Here is a 25,638-nt window from a genome sequence, read left to right on the forward strand (position 1 = left end):
TGGGGTGAGGAGCGAGGGAGTGAAGGCATTTAAAGTTAGTGTAGGGGAGAGGGCTGTCTGGGATGAGGAGGGGGCAAGTCTGAGGGTTGCAGGGGAGGGGTTTTATGGGTAGTGTAGGGCAGAGGGCTGTCTGGGAACAGCCCCCCCTTGGGCAGCCAAAGGGAGCAGGTTACTCATCAGCACCATGCTAGACTGGGCAGTTCCAGCCTGTGTTACGTTTGTGTCTTGTTGTATGTGTCTTAGCCCTTCTTCTGGTCTGAAGGCCCTCTTTGCTCTCAAGGGGCACGGCGTGCTTCTCGGGCACCGTTCCTAGGCTCTCTAATGCCCGTATTCATTGGTGTAGTGCCAATGGGGTGCTGCTTTGGTTGCCTAGCAAGCTTATGGCGTGGATCGGTCTTGCATCTCGGAAGCTTCTGGTGGGTCCTCTTTTTGCAGCCTCATCCCTGGCTGCATTGGGAGCTCTGCTCCTCTTTTCAGGGACTGGGGCTTCTTCCCTGCATCCTGATGTTCGTAGGTCTTGAAGACAGGCTTCTTGCTGCATCCCTCACCCTCGTTTTCACGGTAACTTCTTATAATGGGCCATTTACAGTCAATTCTTTTCTGGGGTTGCCATAGAGCTTCTTTGCCTGGGTGTTGCGCCCTGTAGGTCATCTTGTTCGGCAGCCTCTCCGGTCCGGGAGACCTTCTTCTCGCTGAGAGTTTTCTCTCATTTGTGAGGCATGTTGTTTATAGCGTTCTGTGTAGTCTTGGTCTGTGTGTGTGTCTTGGGTGTGGAGCTGCTCTCTCTGGGGGTGTCAAGTCAGGGTTAGGTGGAATAGTTGTAAGAGCATGTGATTAGTACATTGATATGCCCAGACTGCTTGGGCAAAGGTTGCGTAGTTGCCTCGGATAGAGTAGCCATTGGCAGGCTGTGTGGAGTGGCATTTTCATAATGTGCTGTGGAGATGATGGGAGCTGCCTGGGAGGGGGAGTTCAGGGGTAGTGAAAGCAGATTGACTCTCAAAGGTGTCAAAGGCTTGTCTGTGTGGGACTTAAGGTTTGGGGGTGTTTTTTAATGGCAGTCTGTAGTTGAGCTCTGGGTGGTATTCCTAAATGGGAACAAGAGCTCTGGAATTGTTCAGCTATCACTTGGTATGCGGGTGACTTGTTTTAATAATTTGGTGGGGTTTTTGTCAGATGCGGACAGACAAGATGCGCACCAAAGAGCGGCAGAGGAGGCGAGCAGGATGCTGTAAGAATGTGGGTTGGCCAGTGGTGTCAGAGGGAAGATGTGACCGGTGGCTATATGACCAAATTAAAATTGGGGGGTGGGTGTGTGTTTCTTTTGAGGGTGCAAGGCTGGATATCTATGCTGCAGGATATTGACACAGGAGCTGACATGGGCCAGGTAAGCAGTGACTAGTGGGCTGAAGTAGCAGTTATTTTTCAGGTGTTGTATTGCTGGCTAAGTTAAAGGTATCCTTTAGATTGTGTCATGCAGGTGGGGCGCAAGCGTCAGCGTGGCAACATGTAAACGGCAGAGGTAGTGAGGATGAGCAGCAGAGGTAAAGGAGGGGGAGGTAGGAGTTGGTGTGGGCAGTCTGTGGTTTTGGGCACTCTCTCAGCATGTGCCTTTTGCTTTGTTTTTTGCAGGTGCCACAGGGAGCCTCGGAGGGTCTGATGAACAGTCCGAGAAGGTGAGGCAGTTGTCAGTGCCTAATAGCATGGCATTACATGGCAGCTAGTTTGAGCGTTTCCCTCCGGTTTTGCAGGTGCTGTGTGGCCACATTAGAAACTGGATGCACGTTTGACATGAGCTGGAAGAATAGCGAGGGTGATCCTGGGAACAGTGACTTCTCACAAACGTAGGAGTAATTTAGTGTCTTGTGGTGTCTTAGGTGCCATAAGCAATGACAGACACAGGGTCTGTCTGTGGAATAAGCAGGTGAGTGGAAAGACAGTGCTTCTGAGAAGGGGGGGGTGTTGTGGGTGTGGTTGGCGTTGACTGGTGTGATGCTGACTGACAGCACTGCTTTGCTTGTTTTTTGTTTTGTTATTGTAGATGATGAAGAGGAACCAGGCAACTGCAGGAACGTCCCAGTTAGCTGATGTGTGATGTACAGATTGTTTATTCTGGATGGTTCTAGATCGCCGGCCCTCTGAAAGCTAAGTTGAGGGGCTGTGGCCAGGGAGGGAGTGGTCTGAGGAGGGGGCAAGTTTGGGGGTTGCAGGGGAGGGGTTTTATGGGTAGCATAGGGGAGAGGGCTGTCTGGGAGCAGCCCCCTGCCTTGGGTGGCCAAAGGGAGTGGGTTACTCATCAGCCCCATGCTAGACTGTGCCAGGCAGGGCAGTTCCAGCCTGTGTCCAAGTTGTGTGTCTTGTCTTGTGCGTCTTAGCCCTCCTCAGGTCTCCATGCCCTCTTTGCACTCGGGGGGCACGGCATGCTTCTTGGGAGCCATACCTAGAGTCTCAAATGCCTGTACTCATGGGCGTAGTGCCAATCAGGTGCTGCTTTTCTTGCATAGCAAGCTTGACAGTGTGGATCGGTCTTGTCTTGAAGTTTCCAGTGGGTCCTTTTTGCAGCCTCATTGGGCTCTGCTCTCCAGCCATCCCTTTTCAGGGACTGGGGCTTCTTCCCTGCATCCTTACATTCGTAGGTCTTGAGGATCGGCTTCTTGACACATCTGCCATCTCAGATTCGACAGTAACTTCTTATAATGGGCCATCACAGTCCATTCTTTTCTGTGGTTGCCATAGAACTTCCTTGTCAGGGCATTGCACCCTGTAGGTGGTCTTGCTCGGCAGCCTCTCTGGTCTGGGAGTCCTTCTTGCTGAGAGTTTTCTCTCATCTTTGAGTCACGTTGTTTACGTTCTGTGTAGTGTTGGTCTCTGTGTGTGTGTGTGTTGGGCGTGGAGCTCCTCTGCCTGGGGGTGTCGAGTCAGGGTTAGGTGGAATAGCCATGAGAGTGTGGGGCTAGTAGGTGGATATGCCCAGACCGCTTGGGCAAAGGTTGTGTAGTCGCCTCAGGTCAAGTAGCCGTTGGCAGGCTGCGTGGAGTGTCATTTCCATAGTGTTCTGTGGAGATGACTACAGGAGCTGCCTGGGAGGGGGTGTTTGGGGCTAGTGAAAGCAGATTGACTCTCACAGGTGTCAAAGGCCTGTCTGTGTGGGGCTTAAGGTTTGGGGGGGTGGTTTTTTTTTAATGGCGGTCTGTAATTGGGCTCTGGAGGGTATTCCTAAATGGGAATAGGAGCTCTGGAATAGTTCAGCTATCGCTCAGCATCCGGGTGACTTGTTTAGTAATTTGGGGTTCCTTTTTTTTTTGGTCAGATGCAGACAGACAAGATGCGCACCAAAGAGCGGCAGAGGAGGCGAGCAGAATGCCGTAAGGAGGTGGGTCGGCCGGTGGTGTCGGAGGGAAGATGTGGCTGGTGGCTATATGACTACGTTCAGATTTGTGTATATGGCTTTCTTTATTCTGAAGGTGCGAAGCAATGAGCGAAGCAGCACATCAGTGCTGGAGCGACTCGGGCCAGGTGAGCAGTGACTAGTGGGCTGAAGTAGCAGTTATTTTTCAGGTGTCGCACTGGTGGCTCAGTTAAAGGTATCCCTCGTGTTTTCCAGGTGGGGTGTCAGCATGGCAACATGGAAACAGCAGAGGTGGTGAGGACGAGTGGCTGAGGTAAAGGAGGGGGAGGTAGGAGTTGGTGTGGGCAGACTACAGTTTTGGGCACTGTCTCAGCAGGTGCCTTCTGCTTTGTGTTTGGCAGGTGCCGCAGGGAGCCTCGGCGGAGCAAAGCCGCGTACCGATGAGCAGTCCGAGAAGGTGAGGCGGTTGTCAGTGTCTAAAAGGACAGTGCTATATGGCACCTAGTTTAAGCGTTTGCTTCTGGTTTAGCAGGTGCTGCGTGGCCATGTTTGGAACTGGGTGCCCATTTGAGGTGAGCTGGAAGCATAGCGAGGGCGATCGTGGGAGCGGTGACTTCTCAGAAACGTAGGAGTAATTTTGTGTCTCCTGGCGTCTTAGGTGCCGCAAGCGATGACAGCTGCGGTGTGTGTCTCTGGAACGAGCGGGTGAGTGGAAAGCCACGGTGCTTCTGAGGAAGGGGGGGGGGGGTGTTGTAGGAGAGCTTGGCGTTGACTGGTGCAATGGTGACTGATGTCACTGTTTGTTTGTTTGGAGTTTTTATTGTAGATGATGAAGAGGAACCAGGCGACTGCAGGAACGTCCCAGTTAGCCGATGTTTGATGCGCACGCTGTTGATGGCAGGTGGTGCCAGATCCCCGACCCTCTGAAAGCTAAGTTGAGGGGCCGTGGCCAGGGAGGGAGTGGTCTGAGGAGGGGGCAAGTTTGGGGGTTGCAGGGGAGGGGTTTTATGGGTAGCATAGGGGAGAGGGCTGTCTGGGAGCAGTCCTCTTTAGGCAGGCAAGGGAGCAGGTTACTCGTCAGCCCCATGCTAGACTGTGCCAGGCAGGGCAGTTCCAGCCTGTGTCCGAGTTTTGTGTCTTGTCTTGTGCGTCTTAGCCCTCCTCAGGTCTCCATGCCCTCTTTGCGCTCGGGGGGCACGGCATAGTTCTCGGTCACTGTTGCTAGGGTCTCGAATGCCTCTACGCGTCGGCATGGTGCCAATTGGGCGCTTCTTTTCTTGTATAGCAAGCTCGACAGTGTGGATCGGTCTTACATCTCGGAAGTCTCTGGTGGGTCCTCTTCTCGCAGCCTCTTCCCAGCCGGTGTCAGGAGCTCCGCTCTCTAGCCATCCCTTTTCAGGGACTGGGGCTTCTTCCCTGCATCCTTACGTTCGTAGGTCTTGAGGATCGGCTTCTTGACACATCTGCCATCTCAGATTCGACAGTAACTTCTTATAATGGGCCATCACAGTCCATTCTTTTCTGTGGTTGCCATAGAACTTCCTTGTCAGGGCATTGCACCCTGTAGGTGGTCTTGCTCGGCAGCCTCTCTGGTCTGGGAGTCCTTCTTGCTGAGAGTTTTCTCTCATCTTTGAGTCGCGTTGTTTACGTTCTGTGTAGTGTTGGTGTCTGTGTGTGTGTGTGTGTTGGGCGTGGAGCTCCTCTGCCTGGGGGTGTCGAGTCAGGGTTAGGTGGAATAGCCATGAGAGTGTGGGGCTAGTAGGTTGATATGCCCAGTCTGGAATTGTTTGGCTCTTGCTCAGCATCTGGGTGACTTGTTGACTAATTTGGTGGGTGGTTTTTTTTTTTCAGATGTTGACAGGCTAGATCAGCACTGAAAAGCAGTAGAGGAGGTGAGTGGAACGCCATAAGGAGGTTGGTTGTCCGTTGGTGTCAGACGCAAGATGTGGCTGGTGGCTATATGACCACATTAAAACTTGGGCGTGTGGCTCTTTTTATTTTGAAGGTGCGAAGCAATGAGCGAAGCAGCGTATCTGTGCCGGAGCGGACTCAGGCCGGGTGAGCAGTGGGTATTGGGCTAAAGGAACAGTTATTTTCCAGGTGTCACAGTGATGGCTAAGTTAAAGGTATCCTTTTGTTTGTGTCATGCAGGTGGGGTGCAAGCATCAGCATGGCAACACGTAAACGCAGAGGTGGTGAGGACGAGTGGCTGAGGTCAAGGAGGGCGAGCTAGGATTTGTTGTGGGCAGGCTGTGGCTTTGGGCACTGTCTCAGCGTGTGCCTTTTGCTTTGTTTTTGGCAGGTGCCACAGGGAGCCTCGGAGGGGCAAAGCCAAGTGTACGGATGAGCAGTCCGAGAAGGTCAGGTGGTTGTCAGTGTCTAAAAGCACAGCACTGTATGGCACCTAGTTTTAGCATTGCCCTCTGGTTTTTGCAGGTGCTGCGTGGCCGTGTTTGGAACTGGATGCCTGTTTGAGGTGAGCTGGAAGAATAGCGAGGGCGATTGTGGGAGCGGTGACTTCTCAGAAACGTAGGAGTACGTTTGTGTCTCTTGGCATCTTAGGTGCCACAAGCGATGACAGCTGCGGTGTGTGTCTCTGGACTGAGCAGGTGAGTGGAAAGCCATGGTACGTCTGACGGGGGGGGGGGTTGTTGTGGGAGAGGTTGGCGTTGGCTGGTGCGATGGTGACTGATGGCACTGTTTGGTTGTATGTTTTGAGGGTTTTTTTATTGTAGATGAGGAAGAGGAACCTGGTGACTGCAGGAACATCCCAGGTAGCCGATGTGTGATGCACACATTTTCAGTGGAGATAAATTCAGATCCCCGGCTCTCTGAAAGCTAAGTTGAGGGGCTGTGGCCGGGGAGGGAGTGGGCTGCGGAGGGGGCAAGTTTGGGGGTTGCAGGGGAGGGGTTTTATGGGTAGCATAGGGGAGAGGGCTGTCTGGGAGCAGTCCCCTTTGGGCAGGCAAGGGAGCAGGTTACTTGTCAGCACGATGCTAGACTGTGCCGGGCAGGGCAGTTCCAGCCTGTGTCTGAGTAGTTGTGGTCTTTTGTCTTGTGTGTCTTTTGTCTTGTGTGTCTTAGCCCTTCCTCCAATCTCAGTGCACTCCTTGCACTCAAGGGGTACGGCGTGCTTCTCGGGTGCCATCGCTACAGTGTCAAATGCCTGTACTCATTGGCGTAGTGCCAATCGGGCGCTTCTTTTCTTGCCTAGCAAGCTTACAGTCTGGATCGGTTTTTGCATTTTGGAAGTTTCCACTGGGTCCTCTTCTTGCCGCCTCTCCCCAACCTGCAGTGGGAGCTCTGCTCTCCAGCCATCCCTTAGTCAGGGACTGGGGCTTCTTCCTTGCCTCCTCATGTTTATAGGTCTTGAAGACGGGCTTCTTGCACATCTCGGGTCATCTTGGGTTTGAGCATAACTTCTTATAACGGGCCATCGCGGTCAATTCTTTTCTGGGAGTGCCACAGAGTTTCTTCATCAGGGTGTTGTGCCCTGTAGGTCATCTTGCTTGGCAGCGTTTCTGGTCTGGGAGTCCTCCCTCTTGCTGAGAGTTTTCTCTCATCTTTGAGTTGCGGTGGTTGTTGTGTTCTGTGTAATGTTGGTCTGTGTGTGTGTGCTGGGTGTGGAGCTGCTCTGCCCGGGGATGTCGAGTCAGGGTTAGGTGGAATAGCCATGAGAGTGTGGGGCTAGTAGGTTGATATGCCCAGTCTGGAATTGTTTGGCTCTTGCTCAGCATCTGGGTGACTTGTTGACTAATTTGGTGGGTGGTTTTTTTTTTTCAGATGTTGACAGGCTAGATCAGCACTGAAAAGCAGTAGAGGAGGTGAGCGGAACGCCATAAGGAGGTTGGTTGTCCGTTGGTGTCAGACGCAAGATGTGGCTGGTGGCTATATGACCACATTAAAACTTGGGCGTATGGCTCTTTTTTATTTTGAAGGTGCGAAGCAATGAGCGAAGCGGCGTATCTGTGCTGGAGCTGACTCGGGCCGGGTGAGCAGTGGGCTGCAGTGTGTATCTCTGGAACAAGCCGGTGAGTGGAAAGCCATGGCGCTTCTGCGGAGGGGGGTGTTTGTCGGACAGGTTGGTATTGGCTGGTACAATTGTGACTGTTGGCACTGTTTTGTTCTGTGGGTTCTTTTTTTTAATTTAGGTGATGAAGAGGAACTGCAGGAACATGCTGGTTAGCTGATGTGTGGTGTATATGTCTTCTGTTGCAGGTGGTTTGAGTTCCCTGGCCCTCTGAAAACTGAGTTGAGGGATTGTGGCTGGGGAGGGAGGGGGAGGAAAATGGGATGAGGATGGGGGATTGCAGGCAAGGGGTTTTATGGTTAGCATAGGGGAGAGGGCTGTCTGGGAGCAGTCCCCTTTGGGTGGGCCAAGGGAGCAGGTTGCTTGTCAGCATGATGCTAGACTGTGCTGGGCAGGGCACTTACAGCCTGTGTCTGTGGTATGTTTGTTGTATATCATGTCTTCTGTGTCTTAGCCCTTCCTCTGGTCTCAATGTCCTCCCTGGGCTCAAGGGGTATGGTGGGCTTCTCAGGTGCCATTGCTAGGGTCTCAGATGCCTGACCTCATGGGACTAGTGCCAATTAAGGTGCTTCTTTGCTTGCATAGCAAGCTTTACAGCATGGATTGATCTTGCGTCTCAGAATTTTTCGGTGGGTTCTCTTTTTGCAGCATAGTCCCAGGCTGTGGCAGGAGCTCTGACACATTTTCAGCTATCCATTTTCACAGGCTGGGGCTTTTTCCCTGCATCCGGATGTTCATAGGTCTTGCAGACCGGCTTCTTGCACATCCATCATCTCAGTTTTGACAGTAACTTCTGATTATGGGCCATGACAGTCCATTTGTTTCTGGGGTTGCCATAAAGCTGCCTTGCCTGGGCATTGCGCCCTGTAGGTCATCTTGCTCAGTAGCCTCTCCCATCAGGAAGGAGTCCTTCTTGCTGAGAGTTTTCTCTCATCCTTGAGTTGTGGTGTTTATAATGTTGGTCTGTGTGTTTTGGCATGGAGTTGCTCTGCCCGGGGTGGTTGCGTCAGGGATAGGTGGAATAGCCATAAGAGTGTATGGTTAGTATGTTGATATGCTTAGACTGCTTGGGCAAAGGTTGTGTAGTCGCCTCGGATTCAGTAGCTGTCGGCAGGCTGTGTGGAGCATTATTTCCATAATCTTCTGTGGAGAAGATAGGAGCTGCCTGGGAGGGGGTGGTCAGGGGTAGTGAAAGCCAATTGACTGTCAAAGGTGTCAAAGGCCTGTCTGTGTGGGGCTTAAAGTTTGGGGTTTTTTCTTCTAATGGTAGTGCGTAGTTGGACTGTAAATGCTATTTGAAAAAGGAAAGGAGATCTCTGGCATTGTTCAGCTATTGCTGTGCACCCTGGTGACTTCTTGTTGTAGTTTAGCCTCAGCTGGCAGCTGAGCACCATGTGGCTGCTCCCTTCCCCTCCTCCTTCCACCCCCTGCCTCCACCAGGGGATGGGCCAGACAATGGGATGACAAAGGCCAAACCTCATTGGTTGAGATAAGGACAGTTTACAGGACAGCAAAGGGAGTGGGAAATGACACAACAGTACTTTTAACAGAATGTAGAATCCTGGTGACACAATGCAGTTTCTCACCCAACAGTCGTACAACTTGGACCGCACTATGAGATCTGCCCGGAAGTCAGACCGTCCCACTGTCCCCCAGCCATGTGTCCTGGAGCCAAACCACCCCTCCCCCACTAGCCCCCCTTTTATACTGAGCATGATGTCACATGGTATTCAATACCCCCTTCGGCTAGTTTGGGTCACTTGTCCTGGCTGTGTCCCATCCCAGATTCTGGTGAAAATTAATTCTATCCTAGCTGAACCTAGGACACTTGTTTAATAATTTTTTGGTTGTCGGGTTTTTTGACCTGCAGAGGGACAAGATGCACAGTCATGACAATTTTTCATAAGTGTAACAGTAATTTTGAGTCTCTTGGTGTCTTGAGTATCACAATTGCAGTGCAAAGCAGGGATATGAATCTGCATGCCCTTTAAAGGGGGGTGCCTTGCCCAGAAATTGAGGCACGCAGCAGGGAAAGGTACCCATTGTCACGTGAAAGGGTACAAGTCTGATATGTGGCTGAGGGAGGCCCTCCCGTTGAGTCACGAGGTTCAGAAAGGACCCCCTTGCTTTCTAAACTCCTTCTCAGAGAGGAGCCTAGGTGCGGCTAGGTCAGGTCTTAGTCCCAGACTTGGTCAACGGTTTATGTCTAAAGGGTTATGTGTGTAGCCACTTATCAGAGTCAACATTTACCTGTCAGAGCCCCACTAAGGACTTTCACTGAAACAGTTTCGCAAAGTTGAAAAGAAAAAATAGGTAATGTATTGAAATGACAGATATAAAAGTTTGGAATTGCTGTTGACTGTTGCAGTTAGTGCATTTATTTTGAGCTCAAGTTAATAGTTCAGCACTTCTGTTAATGATAGTTTTCCCAGGGTAACATCCGACATAATTGGAGGCGTGAGTCTTGCCAAAGAGGCGTCCCTGCTTGGGGAGGAGAGAGGTCCAGGCCCGTCGACCCGTCTGGATAGTTGGATTTCTCCTCCTCAGAAAATAGGATTCTAAATGTCAAATGTATACTTTTGGCGAGGTGGGACTAAAAGTCAGGTATTGCGTGTTGATTGGCCCTTAACAAGGCTTGTCATGCAGTTGATCAGGGCTGGGGGGGGGAAGTGGCAGAGAACAAAGGCATTCAGTACAGAGGAGCGGTGGTCTGTTTAGTTTTACCAAAGTAACATCAAGCTGTGAAGGCTCCCCCTCACCCCAGGTGTCACTTAGTTGATTAAGGAGCAGACCTGTCAGGCGCTGCATCTTAAGATGAACAAATTGCTCATCTCCTGCCCCTGTTCAGGTCCAGTGCTTATCAGTGCAAGATAAGCAAGTTGCTCAATCCCTGCTCTTGCCCAAGCTGGACTCCCCCAGGGCCCCTTCTGCTGGGTCATAATGGCCCTGTATTTGGCACCAACAAGCCCGGACAGGTCCGGCATCCCACACCCATGCACCTCTTTTTGTGGTACCCCAGCCACATAATTGGGGCATAAAGTAGGGAAATGTGCCTGTGTGCCCCTTTCTGCCAGAAACTGGGGGACACCAGCTCAAAATCAAGGTGCTGTCACAAATACAGATTTTTGTTACATGGCTTTAGTTTAGGAGCAGTCAGGACTTATTAATATTTTTGAACTAGATAACAATATTAGCTTACATAATTATTAATAGAACCTAATCATCAGCCAGTTTAACTAGGCTTTTCAGTGGAATTTATTACAATCAGAATAGCCAGTTAGTTAAAGATTTGAGAGGGGTAAGGTTGACCTGAAACTTACAGCAGGGTTGCATGCACCAATGGGGGTTAAATCAAATCACATGTATAGACAGGCTGACAAACAATCCTGGATCATTACATGCATGCAGACAGGCACATAGTTCTTAACCAAACTGTGCATGCACACACATGTGGAGCTTAACCTGTGATGAAAATTTCCTGTTTCATGACACACTCACTCACTCGTATGTGCTGGTATTTGTCAAAGGGCAGTCCTTGAACCCTGCAAAATCAGGCCTTTGAGTCCTTACAAAACCATGGATTGACTATCTTTGATTTCTCTTGATAGCTCCCCTGCAAGGTATCCCAGCTCAGGGGAGATCCTGGGTCACACTGCCCACTGCTGTCACAGAGAACTCAAAGGTCTCACTTTTGGATCACAAGATGATCATGAGAGTGTGGCATTGAGTGGGTGTGTCACAGCCCTTATCATGCACCACCCTCCAGGAACATCTAACTATACGATGGACTGCTGAAGACTACTCTCAGAGCAACGGGTGGTGGGACCCTCAGACATTAGGATACACATGTAGCAAAGGCCACCCGGTTAGTCAATGCCAGGGGATCTGCCAATTGAGCTGGCCCTGCCCAATCAAAACTTCTGTGTACTGTAGAAGGAGATAAAGTCCTCACAGTGCACATGAAGAATACATTTGGGAAGACAGTCTGGGTTAGCCCTTGGACAAAAGCAAACCCATCTGTGGGACTGCTTTTGCTCAGGGACCTGGGTGCACTTGGGGGGTGATGCAGGAGGAGGGAGAAGTCCAATGTGTACCTCAAGGGATCTGATTTTGGGTGGGAATAGCCAATAAATTAAATTGCATGATGTGAATTGTTAAATAACTCTGCTATTATGTCATCACTACAGCAGTTGCTATATGCTCTATCAATAGTATTACCACAGGAATCACCCAAATTAATGAAGGATGAACTTTGATGAAACTGAGCAAAGCGCAGTAATGATGGAACTAGAACTGACTTCAGCAACTGGCACCCAGCAGCTTCCTCAAAATCAGCATCTTCAAGGCGCAGACCATGAGCCCAGACCACACCAGCTATGCCAGCCGTGAGCTCCGGAAGCAGCCGCAACAATCCGACAGCATATGGCATTGCTTCTGACCTGAGAGACTGTTATGGCAGATGGAGCCTAAAGGCATAGACTAAATGAACTCAATGTACGTTTTAGAGGGATGGCCCATAGCCTAAGGGAATGATACATGTGTGTCTAATTTACATACATATGAAAAAGAAAGCAAAAGTGGTGGTGATTAATTGGAAGTGCAGGATGAGGGCAGGATGTAGATGGTATAGAATAAAGGGTAGATAATATCTGGTTTTGGCTGGGATAGAGTTAAGTTTCACTAGAGGCTGGGATGGGACACAGCCAGGACAGGCACCCCAAGCTAGCCAAAGGCATATTACATATCACATTCTGTCATGCTCACCATAAAAGGGGGCTAGATGAGAGGGGCACCACAGCTCTTGGATGGTCTGAGTGTGCAGCTCTCATGGGAGAGGACCTTCATGGGCTCCTGCTGTGTGCTGGGCAGCCTAGGTAGGTCTGATGAGGATGAGGCTGGGCCTGCTGTGCTAAGGTCTCTAGCTGGGGAGGGGGTTGTCTATGCTTGCCTAGCCTTGGGAGCTCACTTACGAGAGAAACAAAGGGGCTGCCACAGGCAGCTGCCTCTGACAAGGAACAGCCCCTCCCTGCAGCAAGGAAGGATCCCTCCCAGCATTCCCTGACAGAGTCCACTGTCAGCACGCAGCACCAGGAGTTCGGTGCCTCTGTTGGCCATGTGTGTGAGCTGCCATGCATCTGGGAAGCCTGGTGGGAGAGGAGCGTCAACATACCTGTCACTTGCTCCTGGGCAGGCGAGGGTCAGGCAGCCAGCACCGCAGAGGAGTAAATGCCACCAGTTGCTAGCAGCACACTGTTGTAAGTTTTGGTGGTAACTGGTGGTTGCTGTGGAGGGGGAATGTGCGGTCGATGTATGTGGCACAGCGGCTGAATGAAGTGGTGGGGCAATACTCTGGTGGGGCCTGGCTGGTGCTGTCAGACCTATCCCTTCACAACCGTATCCTGCAGCAGGGGGGAAATAGAGAGGGGAGTGGGCAAAAACAGGGAAAAGTGGAAGGAAAATGAGGGTGGAAGAGAAAAATGAGGATTCTGGGTAATGCACAATTTGGAGCAAGAAAGGCTAAATGGCAAAACACAGTGTCTGTGAAAAAGGGGTAAAAAAACCCACCAGGTAAACTGGAGGAAAAACCAGGAAGGATGTGGGACAAAACCAGGCAGAATGGGGAAATAGATCAGTGTGGAGGGGGGGGAATTGGGAGCAGTTATGGGGCACTTGGGTGGTTGGTATAGGGTGACTGGGCGATAGGGTCAGTTATGGGGCAGTGTGCACTTGGGGGTCAGGCCCTTGACATGGGTCAGACCTGGAGTTGCTGACAGAGGGGCTGAGGCTGGTGCTTTTGGTTGGGGGGGATGATGGGGGCACCCTGCCACAGCTGCTGAGCACACCACTATGGCCCTGAACCGCCTGACCCTGTCCCAGTACTAGCCCAGCATTCCGAGTATGATGCCCAGCCTGAGCCACAGCTCTCCAAGCATGATCCCAGTATGGGCTCCAGTCTGCCCAGTACCATGCCATCCTGAGCTGCAGCTGTCTGAGTCAGGTCCCAGTACAGAACCAGTGCTCTCAGTACAATGCCAGCCTGGGCTGCAGATGTCTCAGTGCAATCCCAGTATGGGCTCAGTGGTTCCAGCATACACCCCAAGGCTCCTAGTGCAGCTCCTGTGCACTCACAGTGCTCCCAGTATGAGTCCCAGCATTCCCCGTAGGACCCCAGTGCACATAGCCATTCCACCATACCCTGGCATTTCCTTGGGCCAGGTCCCTAAACCTGCACAATTTCCCACAAAATCTCCCCCTCTCCCCCAGGCAAGCTCAGAGAGGCAGGATGAGCAGAGGGGGGCTAGGGGGGCAAGGAAGGGTGAGGGGACAGCTGCCCCATGGCTCACCACAAGCAGGGACCCCCTGAGAGGCTAGTCCCTGGATCCCACAGGCCCCTGTTGTTACCAAAAAACTGGAAAACTCCTCCTTAATGCTAATGTAGTATTAAAGAGCAGGCATTCTCTATTACAGTGCCAGATGCACTGGGGATAGCTCTGCCTATCGCAAGAACCTTAAAACCAAAGTTCATCCTTTATATACCTTCAAGACGTGACTATTCATACATTTTCTGAGAGGTCTCTGCCTATCTACTACATTTACATAATGCTGGCATTGCAAAACTACATGTGTGGGGGGTCATCGGTGGTCGTTTGGGGGGGTTAGCCCTCCCCCCACTCCTTTTTCCCTTTTATGGTCACAAGTCTCAGGAACAATTTCTTCTCCTTGGGCATTACCTGACTCTGTTGTCCGGCCAAGCTGTTCTTCCTTATCGACCCTGTTTGGGCAATCCTGCCAGGATGGGTCTCTTCTCAAGGTTAGGATGTCTTCTCCATACACATTAATCGCTCACAGGCCTTGTTAAATTCAAAACTAATCGTTGCTCGGTAAAAGAATTTCTCAACATTTTCCCCCCTTTGAGACTTCCAATGTAAGATCTCTTTGGGAGTTTCACCTAGATGGCATAATTTTGATAATATTTTTGACTCTCAGGTACACACAATTGGGTACAACACAATGCAATTAAGGGTAAACATTGAATCATAATACAACACAATATACACACAACTACTATAGCTATGATTACTACAAATAATTCCTTCAGCCAGGTTAGGTTTGGTAGCCATGAGGTGAACCAATTCCACCACGAGTGGGCGGACTCCTTTTGTTTTTCCCACTCTTCCACTGCCCCCTCAATCAAATTGATTCCTTTCAGTTGGGCCTCAATACAATGTTCTTGTCCTCTAAGAGCACAAATTCCTCCTTGACTAGCTAACGGATAATCTAGGGCCATACAGTTTTGTAGACTCACCGCTCTATTTTAGGCTATTTCATAAGATGTGAAAGGGAAACCCCATTCCTCCCAACATTATCCACGAGCATATCCAACAATTTGTCGCATTAAGCTCTTTAGCCAATCGTATTTTCCTCTCCTCATAAAGGTTGTCCCCCTGGTTAGCTGAACAGTTAGTTAACGTCATGGCTATTCCAACCAAAACACTTAGAGCTTACCGGCTAATTTTCATGTTAATTTTTGAATTTTTTTTATTTTGAGAGGATCTTTATCTGACAAGGTGACCTTCTATTGAGGTGTTTTTTGGCTCTGATGCTGGTTTTACTCGAGTATAATGGATCCACTACTCCTTCCCTGCAACCTTAACAGCAGTAAAAGTAGTTAATCTCACTTGATAAGGTCCTTTCCATCTTTGTTGAAGGGGTTCCTTGTTCCAGACCTTGATATAGACCCACTCTCCAGGCTGGTAAGGATGAACCCACGTATCCAAACCCAGAGGTGAAGTAAGAGGTGTTACACATATCTATGTAACAAAGAAACAATCTTTCCTGTTTTCATCACATATTCTTTTAAATCCCAATTTCCCAATATATGAGCCAAATTTTGAAGGATTTCAGCCACAAAGCGGGGATCCCTATTAGAGGACATTCCTATTGGTACTCCAAATCTGGGAATTATTTCTTTCATTAATAACTTTACTACTTGTCTAGCCTTGTTGGTGTGACAGGGAAAAGCCTCTGGCCATCCAGGAAACGTGTCCGCTACCACCAATAAATATCGGTAACCATTTTGACCGGGCAATTCAGAAAAAAAACCTATGCGCTAGTAATCTCCCAGACTATTCCCTGTTCTAATGACTCCCATAGGTGGCCATCTAAAATTCTGCCTGATATAGCGGCCTGTCCTCGGGAAGATTAATGTGTTTATGAGGGACAATCAAAAAAGATGCCTCCCCCCTTAGCTGTTTCCTTAGCTGCCTGATCCGCCAACCTGTTTCCCACATTGATTTTGGTATTTCTGAATTGACAAGCCTTACAGCGCATCAGTGTGCCCTCTGCCGTCAATTGGACGCTCTCTAAGAGCTTTACAATAGTTTCTCCATATTTAGCGGGGCACTCTTGAGCTGACAATAGACCTCTCTTTCCAAATAGCTCCATGAGCGTGCACCACTCCAAAGGCATACTTGGAGACTGTCCACATATTTACTCGCTTTCCTTGAAAGCACGTTAATGCCCTTTCAAGTGCCACTAATTCCGCCTTCTGTGCTGAGGTGTTAGGTGGAAGAGCCTTTGCTTTAATCACCTTTTCCTGAAAAACCACTGCCTAACCTGCCAACCATCTTCCTTTTTCCACGTCGCTGCTTCCATCCGTATATAATTCCCAAGCAGGGTGTTCAAGCGCGGTCTCCTTCGGGTCCTCTCGGCCAGAGCAGACCCATTCGATTGTTCGCAGTCACGTTCTATTTCCCCACTATCTTCCAAAGAGGTGGATAGAAATAACACGGGATTAAGCACAGATGTTACCTTTAAGTTCACGTCATCCACCTCCAATAAGATGGCTTGATATTTCATCATTCTGCTCGGCAGTAACCAGCGATTTCCTTTTTGCTCCACCGCCATCGCCGTACGGGGCACCTACGTGGTCATCCGTTGCGCCATAGCGAACTTCCGGACCTCTCGAATCGGCAGTATCGTCGCCGCTACGGCCCGGAGGCAGCACGGCCAGCCTTTACTCATGTTGTCCAGCTGTTTGGAAAAGTATCCCGCCAGTCTCTTCCAGGATCCCAAACGCTGGGTGAGGACTCCTAGAGCCAGGTGAAACCTTTCATGAACAAACAATTCAAAAGGATTAGTCAGATTTGGTAATCCTAGAGCTGGGGCCATCACTAAGGTTCTTTTAAGTGACTCGAAGGCTTGACGACACCACGGGGTCCAGACCAAGCTGTCTCCCGATCCTTTCAATGCCTCGTAAAGAGGTTGTAACCTGCACCACCCCGCCATTCCCAAAAAAGCCCGCACTTCCCTTTTCAAAGTCAGTTCCAGTATTTGACGTATAGCTTCTTTCCTCTCCATCCCCAGGCTCTGCAAACCTTGGGAAATAGCAAACCCTAAATATAATACTTGTTGTTTTACTAGTTGAGCCTTCTTTTTAGATGCTCGATACCCTGCTCATCCCAAGAAATTTAAAGGGCTTATAGCGATTTCTATATACTTATCAGGTGACTTGGCCGCAATTTACACATCATCCACATATTGCAGTGAAGTAGTCTTCATTATGTTGCTTCCATTCTCCTAACTCTTTGGCTAATCGATTCCCAAACAGAGCGGGCTGGTTTTAAACCCCTGGGGAAGAATCATCCAAGCCCATTGATTTTTTTTGCCCCGTTGTGCGGCTTTCCCATTCGAAGGCAAACAGTTCCCGACTCCCCTTGTCCAAGGGTATGCAAAAGAAAGCATCCTTTAAGTCCAGAACTGTAAACCTGTAAGTCTGGACCTGTAAACCATGTGTCTGTTTCTTTAATTGTCTACAATTTGATTGACAGCTCTCAGGCCTCATACCAGACGGTACTCATTTGAACGAGGTTTCTTTACCGGCAGGATCGGAGCGTTAAACGCCGACTGGCATTCAACCAATAGCCCAAACGTTTTAAAATTATTTATTAACATCTCTAATCCTACTCTAGCCTCTAACCGTAAAGGGTATAGTTTCCGCCTTACCGGTTTAGCTCCCGGCTTCAACCGAATCTTTACCGGTTCCGCAGCTCGCGACCTTGCCGGAATTCCACTGGCCCGTACCAATGGGATTACTGCATTCTCTATTTCCCGCGGGATTTCCGTTTCAACCGGATCCCGTAACGTATAAACTTGAGCATCTAAAGATTGAGATTCAGGTATCTTTACACAGATCCTTCCTCTTTCGAAAGTTATTTATGCTCCAACTTTGGTGAGGAGGTCTCTTCCCGGCAAGGGAACGGGGCACTGTGGCATATATAAAAACTGTTGGGTTACTTGCTGTTTCCCAGTAATAAAATCTAGCGATTGAAGGAATGTTCTCTTTTCTTTTTTTCCCCTGTAGCACCAACAATGACCACATGCTCTTAGCTTAGTTTTCCTTTATAAGTATTAATTACTGAGTAGGCCGCTCTGGTATCTACCAGAAAATCTGTTTCCTCATTCCCCAATGTTATTGTGACCGAGGGTTCCGTTGGGGCTTCTTTTGAGACTTCCCCCGGTCCCCATCATTGATCAGTATCTCCACCTAGGGTAAGCAGCCTGGCAGTATTTGAGCCTGTTCTGGCCCCAGTCCGGACTCTCCACCTCTCCCTCGGAGGGCATCCTCTTTTCCAGCGTCCCTCCCATCTGCAAATTGCACGCCGATTCGGACCCAACCGAGCGGACGCTCCTCTTCCCATTCCTCGGTAACCCCTTCTTGTGCCTCCCCTCCGCTATAGAGTCCTCCAGGAGCCCCCGCTAAAGCAGCAATCAGTCTCCCATCTCTTAGATTTTCCCTTTGAGCCTGTCGTGTCTCCTTTTCTTTCTCCCTATTATTAAAAACCATCTACGCTACCTCTAACATCTTTCCCAAATCCCTTAAGTCTGCCCCTTCTAATTTTTGAGGTTTCTTTTTTATATCTGGGGCCAATTGTCCCATAAAGATAGAAGCCAGTTGGACAGCCTCTTCTGGTTTTTCAGGGTTCAGATTAGTATATTTCCCGGCAGTGACTTTTAACCGCTCCGTGAAGGCGGACGGGGATTCATTTGGCTGTTGCTTAACCTCATATAATTTGGACCAGCTGATCGTTCTTGGCATATCACGCCTTACGCCAAATAGTACCCATCTCTGATACCTTGCTAAAAGCCCCCCCGGGTCCGGCCGGTTGGGATCCCACCCTGGGTCAACGGTAGGAAAATTCTACCGTTCCCTGCAAATCACCATTAGCACGTGCCCCTTCTACCTGTTTCCAGGCAGTGTTTAGTACCGTCTTTTTCTCAGTTTCATCTAACAATGTGTCCGTTCTAACCTGCATGTCATTGCAATCAGGGTCATGAGTTCTAATTATGATTTCAAACACCTTGGCCACCCTTTCTGTGTCTTCCCTGTAAGTACCCGCCATTTCTTTCTAGGATCTTAGCTCTGTTATTGAAAACGGCACTTTAACTGTTACTAGCCCATTATTTGCGACTCCTTGCCCGAGAGGAGCTCGAATAACCCCCCTTTGTCTCTTCCCGTCTCCCCCGCGTTCTTCCGGCAATCAAGCTAAACCCTTCCGCCCCACCGAATCGTCCTTCTCGTTCACGACTACCGCCTCCCGTTCCTCTTGCGCTTCTAACTTCACCATCCTGTCTATGACCGCTTCCTCTTCCTCCTCTTATGCTATTGTCATCATCATTTCTCATCCACAGGGTTCTCTTCTCTCCTGTATCCGTCGAGGAGCAACCATTAACTCCAAATCATCCTCTTCCTCTCTTTCACATTTCAAGCACCTTTTTCCAATGCAACAGGCTGAGCAACATCTGTTCAAATTCCTGCTCCACCCCACATACAATGGTCAACAATTGTTACAATATTCCATAGGCTGCCTCAGAGCGAGAGGATCTCCCCGCACCTTTCTCCAATATTTCAATATACATCCTAGAGGAGATTTTTTTAGAATCCCCCGTTCCGCCAAGGGTTTATTAGTTGTTATAAAATAGTACGAAACGTAACGCACCAACACTAAAGCAATAATTTAACACAAAATAACAAGATGAAAGCACAAAAGCAATGATTTAACACAAAATAACAGGAAGTTGGGGACTCGAACCCCTCATACCAGCGGGACTCTAACCCACCTCTTCCAAACCCGGGTGTCCTTCAGACTTTCATCCGATACGATCGAATCCTTCCCTTAGGCGTCTTTATAGGCCAACCTCACGAGACTTTTGCCACGCCTTACGGGCGGGCAACCTTTAACGTCCCTTACTTTAATGTCCCTTAAAGAAAAGAATGCCTTTACCTTACCCGGTAAAGCTCTTGCTCGGAGCTCTTCGGTCCGGGGATTGGAGGTTCTCCCTGAGAATCCCTCGGTGCCGGCCGGAGGTCCTACGATCCTGCGGATCCGTCCGGGTTCAGAAGCAGAGTCCCCTCCGGGTCGCCAGAAACCGTTACCGAAACACCCGAAAAGAGCTCCTTAACGCTAATGTAGTATTAAAGAGCAGGCATTCTCTATTATGGTGCTGGATGCACGGGGGATAGCGCCGTCTATCGTGCCTACCTTAAAACAAAAGTTCATCCTTTATATAACTTAAAGATGTGAATATTCATACATTTTCCAAGAAGTCTCCGCCTAGCTACTGCCTTCACACGATGCTGGCATCGCAAAACTACGCTATGCACGCGCGGGGGTCTCGGGTGGTCGTCGGTGGTCTTTTGGGGGGGGGGTTAGCCCCCCGCTCCTTTTTTCCCTTTTACGGTCACGAGTCTCGAGGACAATTTCTTCTCCTTGAATGTTTCCTAACTCTGTCGTCCGGCCAAGCCGTTCTTCCTTATCGACCGTGGTTGGGCAATCCCACCGGGATGGTTCTCTTCTCAAGGTTAGCGTGTCTTCTCCATACACATTAATTGCTCATAGGCCTTCTTAAATTCAAAGCTAATCGTTGCTCGGTAAAAGAATTTCTCGACGCTACGGGTGCATACGGGCTCCCTCAGGCACCCAAGGGTGGACAGAGGATCCCACGGGCTCCCTTAGGCACATAAGGGTGCATAGAGACTTCCATGGGCCTCCACAGCGGCACGTGGGCTCCCACGGGCTTAGACAGGTTCCCACAGGCTCTCACAGTCCGTCGCAGCCTCTCCCAGGTTCACGCGTGATCCCACGGGCTCTCACAAGCTCCCACGGGTGCACGCAGGCTCCCTCGGGCACCCCAGGGCGCAGAGAGGCTCCCACAGGCCTCTACAGGGGCATACGGGCTTTCACAGGCTCCCACAGGCTTAAATGGGTTCCCACAGATGCACGTGGCCTCCCACGGGTTCTCACAAGTTCCCATGGGAGCAGCAAGGTTCCTAGAAGCGCACAAGGGCTCCCACGTACTCCCGCAGGCTCCCACGGGTTCAGACGTGCTCCCACGCCCTCCCACAGAGGCGCACGGGCTCTCACGGTCTCTTTCCTGCGTCCTGTCTTGTAAAATTTTTGTTCCATGTCTACTCTTATCAATATGTCTCTCCCTGTTTTTTATTAGTTTCCTGTCTGTCCTGTAACCCATTGTTTCTAAATTTTCTTTCTCTGGCTATTTTTTATCCAGTTTACCATCTTCCTGGTTTTTAATCTTTTCCTTTATTTCCTTAATCTTGTTGCTTTTAAGACTTTTTTCTACATCTACTTTTAGCTAGTTCCTGTCTCTATTTTTTTATTGCTTTCTCGTCTGTCGGGTACTCCCTGAATTTTACAATTTTCTTTATATGTGTCCATTTATTTAGCTTCTTGTCCTTATTTTTTAATTTTTCCTCCTTTAATGCCTTCATTTTTCAACTTTTTTTCCACGCCTACTTTTATCTAGTTTTGTCCCCCTATTTTTAAATCTTTTTCTCCTCTCCCTTGTACCCTTTTGCCTTTTAAATTTTCTTTCCACGTCTACTTTTATCAAGCTGTCTACCCCTATTATTACTACTTTCTTGCTTGTCACGTACCCTGTTGTTTTTTAAGTTTTCTTTGCGTCTTTTGTTTTTTTCCACTCTCCGTTCATCCCGAGGCTTTAGAGGGTCTCCTCAGCACGCTCTTACCTCTGGAACGTAATTCATAGCCCTCTCGGTCTGTCAGGACGTGTCCTCGGGTCATCCCTCTTCCTTAGAGCGGTCTTTTTGTCCTCTCCTCCATCTCTCTTGCCTCCAATGGGTCAGCGTCTTCCTCACGACATCTGTGCCCTGTTCAAATCCCCTCCCGCGTCCTTTTGTGCCCTCGAGCCACCTTTTGGGGTTTTTTTCGTGCTCTTCAGAGCGCTCCCGCGTTACTCTTTGCCATTTAGGATGTATTCTGTTCGGCTCCCGGCCCCTCCCCCCCCCGACGGCATCTGTGCTTTGTCGCAGTCCTCTTCAGAGTTCCACATCGTTATCTCTGCGGCTTCTTTGATCTCTCGGGCTCCTTTGGGACTCTTCCGCTCCCTTTGCCGAGCCCTCGCGAGACATCCCCTACGCCCCGGAGCCCCGTTTAAGCTCGGGAGGGCGCTTTGCACCCCTCTTTTCCCCTCAGAGCCCTTCCCGAGTCCGCACCCGTTACCCCGGTTCTCTCATCCGTGCCGCGCGTTCCCGTTCCGTCCCCCGAGGGCATCCGTGCTTTATTCGATTCCCTTTTGAGCTCATCACAGCCCCGAAACTTCTTCAGTCTCTCCAGCCCCTTCGGGACCTCTCTAATTTCTGCAACGATGCTTCTCGTTCCTTCGGAACCTTTTCCGAAGCCACCTTTTTGCTCCAGAGCAGTCTTTTTGTTTTCTGTCTTATAGTATGTTTCTACTTGTCTCCCAGTACCCCAAAGATGTCTATTTTTGGTTCAGATTGCCCCTTGAGTTTTCCAGAGAAGGCGACAGCCTTTGTCCATTTCTATCGACGCATCTCCCATAGCGTTATTTGATGCGTCTTACAATTTATTTTAGTTCTAGCTACTTATATGTCATTAGGCCGCTTCACAGAGCTTCTGATATGTTTTTTGTATTTCCATGATTTTTTGGTGTCCTTTGGGACACATCTAATTCTGTTAAGGGAGTCAGTCGGAGAGACCGACGAGGTTACTCATCAGTGATTTACAATAAATAATTTACTTTGCAACCGGAAATATTTTCGAGAAGGGATTCTTATGGGATTTATTTCTGCTTTGTCATTCGGCCTCATCCAGAACATAGATTCAGTAGAAGTTAGACAGCACGCGTCACCTCGCTAGAGGCGATGCGTAACCCCGTAGCATCGTGAGTTTTTTACGGGAAACTAAAGCATGTAATTTTCAGTATTGCTATTGCATTTAACAAACCGCTTTCCTGCATAATTTAGCATGACATTTATCTTTTTCTATCTATGCCCTGGAAAAATTAAGTTTAATTACTTACCCATTGCTGATGCAAAAGATGAAGCTGGGATAAAAGAGCAGGTATCCTCATTTTCAATAAGGATCGCTTTCTCCAGCGCTTTGCACGGCACAAACTCGAGGCAGATCAGAAAACCCCTGGTGCCCCCTCTGGCCCTCTTTAAGCCTTCTGGTGGTCGGCCCCTCCCCTTTCCCAGGGGATGGTGGGAAGGGCAGTGGGTGGGGCATGGGGTATATGAGCCACAGGCCTCAACCAGGGAGCTCATTCAGCTCCTGGGCTGCTTTGGTGTTGGTGGTCTGCTATTCCTTTGGCTGATTGCAGTTTTTGAGTTGGTTCAGCTGTTTGTTTTGTTGTTTAGGGAAGCAGAGGTACCTGAGGTAAGAGCTTTGGGAATAGTTGAGGTTAAGCGGGATGTAGAGAAGAAATCACACCTGTATGCAGGTTTGGGGATTTTTTCCAAGGTAATAATTTTGGATTGAGCATTCAGGAGTTTGCACTTGGGATTTAATGCTACGTAACTTTTTTTATTCCTGGTTTGTTGTATTTTACTGGAATTTCTGATTGTATTGGAGGTGCAGCCTTGGCTTTTTCAGGAGCTTTGTTGTTTACTGTGTAAGTTGACGGTGTCATCTCTTTTAATAAGACTGATGATGAGATCATCTAGCAGGGTTTTAGGGCGAACATCTTGTATGCATCTGTTGATGGAGTTCTAGTATGTCTTAGGAAAGCAGCAAGAACATAAGGCACGGCATATTTCAGGGCGCAGGACAGCGTTTCCCGGTCATCTACGGACTACCACGTCGTTTCTAGAACCTCTACAGCTTGTGGCAGGCCCCTCACAGATTATAAGTATCAGGATTTTACTTATTTTGCCATCCTGTGGCAGAGCCCAACTTTGCAGGAAAACAGAAGAGAGAACTTGCCAGCAAAACGCAGGGAACAGCTCAGAAGAGCAGCTCTCGAGGAGCTGTTAGAAGGAGTGGGGTTCCTTCCCTGGGACTTTGGGAGAAAAAAAAGGGGTTTCTAAAGTTTTGGGACTGGAGGATGGTTGGGAAAGGGAGGAGGGATCATCAGCCCTTCTCAGGCAGCTTTGCGGTTGGATTTGGATGTCAGTGAGGTCTGTTCTGTTTTAGTCTCTCTGCAGCTGACGGGAGGTACGACAGTCCCGAGATGCGCCGTAAACCATCCGTTCCTTCGCGTCGGAATATGTGGGGCCGACCGTCAGAAGAGCGCCATCTCGTCGAGTGAGGAGTACATCAAAATATACCCTCCTGAACTCTCTGCTTTTCTGTGCCTGTTACTTTCTGTGCCTCTTACTGCAATTGTCTGCAGCACAGGCTCGAATGACTGTATTTGCTGGAATGTCTTGGAGAGGAGGATGTGTATTACCCGTGCTCATTTAAAAAACAACCAATCAAAAACAAAACCCCAAAAAACCCTGCGGCCAGAGGTCTTTTTCTTATTGCAGTCCTGACATGCAAGCTTTTTCTACTTTCTAGTTTTTCCTTAAGCACACAGCGAGGCTTGCCCTAGTATCGGTCACGGCAGTTACATTTTCTTGTTCATATTTATCTATTGCGTTTTTAGCACCAGTTTCTGTAGTTGCAAGGTGCCCATTTTGGATCTTTGAGACGCCGTGTCGCGATCGTCACGCTTTTGCCATTGGCCGACCGCCTCTGTGATGTCCTAAAGGGCTTTGTAGGTAAGGAGGTAGTCTGCGTCGCTCGCGACCCGAGCTTCGACGCGGCAGCCTGTAAGTGCTAGAGATGGCGAGGGAGAACGGCCGAGGTAAAGGAACGAAAGATGGGAGTCGGTGCGGACAGGCCACGGTTTTGGGCAGCACCTTGACACGTGGCTTTCGCTTTGGTGGTTTTCAGGTGCCGTAAGCGGCCTCGGAGGGGCAAAGCCGTATCCCGGTAAGCGGTCCGAGAAGGCGAGCCGGTCGTCGGCAGGGCCGCCGTCCCAGAGCAGGAAATGATGGCTGCTCAGATAAGTGTTTCTCTTTGGTTTTTCAGGTGCTGTGCTGGCTGTTTTTGGAATTGGATGAGGATTTGAGGTGAGCTGCAGCGGTAGCAAGGAGAACAGGACCGGTGACTTCTCCAAGAGTAACGGTACTTTTGCGTCTCTTGGCATCTTAGGACCACAAACGATGATGGCTACAGGGTCCATCTCCAGAAGGTAAAGGGGAGCAGAACGCCACGGCCCTTCTGAGGAGGGGTGGTATTGTGGGAGAGGTAGGCGTCGACCGGTGCCGTGGCTTACAGACGGCACTGCTTGTTTATGGCGTAACTTTATGGAGATGATGAAGCAGAACCAGGTGACTGCAGGACATCCCAGATAGCTGGTGTACGGTAGGTGTGTATTTGAGGAAGCTTTCAGATCCCTGACTCTCTGAAAGCTAACTTGAGGGACTGGGGCCGGGGAGGGTCTGGGAGGAAGGGACAAGGTAGGAAGTTGTAGGGGCGGGGGTGAGGGAGTGAAGGCATTTAAAGTTAGTGTAGAGGAGAGGGCTGTCTGGGATGAGGAGGGGGCAAGCCTGGGGGTTGCAGGGGAGGGGTTTTATGGTAAGCGTAGGGGAGAGGGCTGTCTGGGAGCAGTCCCTTTTGGGCAGGCCAAGGGACCGGGTTACTCATCAGCACCGTGCTAGACTGTGCCGGGCAGGGCAGCTCCAGCCTGTGTCTGAGTTGTCGCGTATCTTGTCTTGTGTGTCTTAGCCCTTCCTCGGGTCTCAATGCTCTCTTATAGCTCAAGGGGCACGGCGTGCTTCTCGGGTGCCAACCCTAGGCTTTCCGATACCTCTACTCATCGGCGTAGCCCCAATTGGGCGCTTCTTTTCTTGTGCGGCAATCTTATGGCATGGATTGATCTTCCATTATAGAAGTTTCTGCTGGGTCCCCTTCTTGCAGCTTCTTTCTAGGCT

General features: G+C 49.7%; 2 long non-coding RNA genes across 2 annotated transcripts in view; both read left to right on the forward strand.

The window, feature by feature from the left end:
* The first annotated feature begins 1,481 nt into the window (after positions 1-1,481).
* The window catches only part of LOC142604791 (uncharacterized), a 29,233-nt gene continuing 5,076 nt past the window's right edge, over positions 1,482-25,638 (forward strand). Inside the window, exon 1 of the long non-coding RNA XR_012838628.1 lies at positions 1,482-1,544. This is a non-coding gene — a long non-coding RNA (uncharacterized LOC142604791). The remainder of the gene's footprint in view (positions 1,545-25,638) is intronic.
* On the forward strand, positions 3,850-8,970 carry LOC142604792 (uncharacterized). Its single transcript, XR_012838629.1, has 3 exons — positions 3,850-3,921; positions 5,912-5,958; positions 8,958-8,970. It is a non-coding gene; the product is annotated as an uncharacterized LOC142604792 (long non-coding RNA).

Source organism: Balearica regulorum, chromosome 22 (genome assembly GCF_011004875.1).
Source record: "Balearica regulorum gibbericeps isolate bBalReg1 chromosome 22, bBalReg1.pri, whole genome shotgun sequence".
Lineage (NCBI taxonomy): Eukaryota > Metazoa > Chordata > Aves > Gruiformes > Gruidae > Balearica > Balearica regulorum.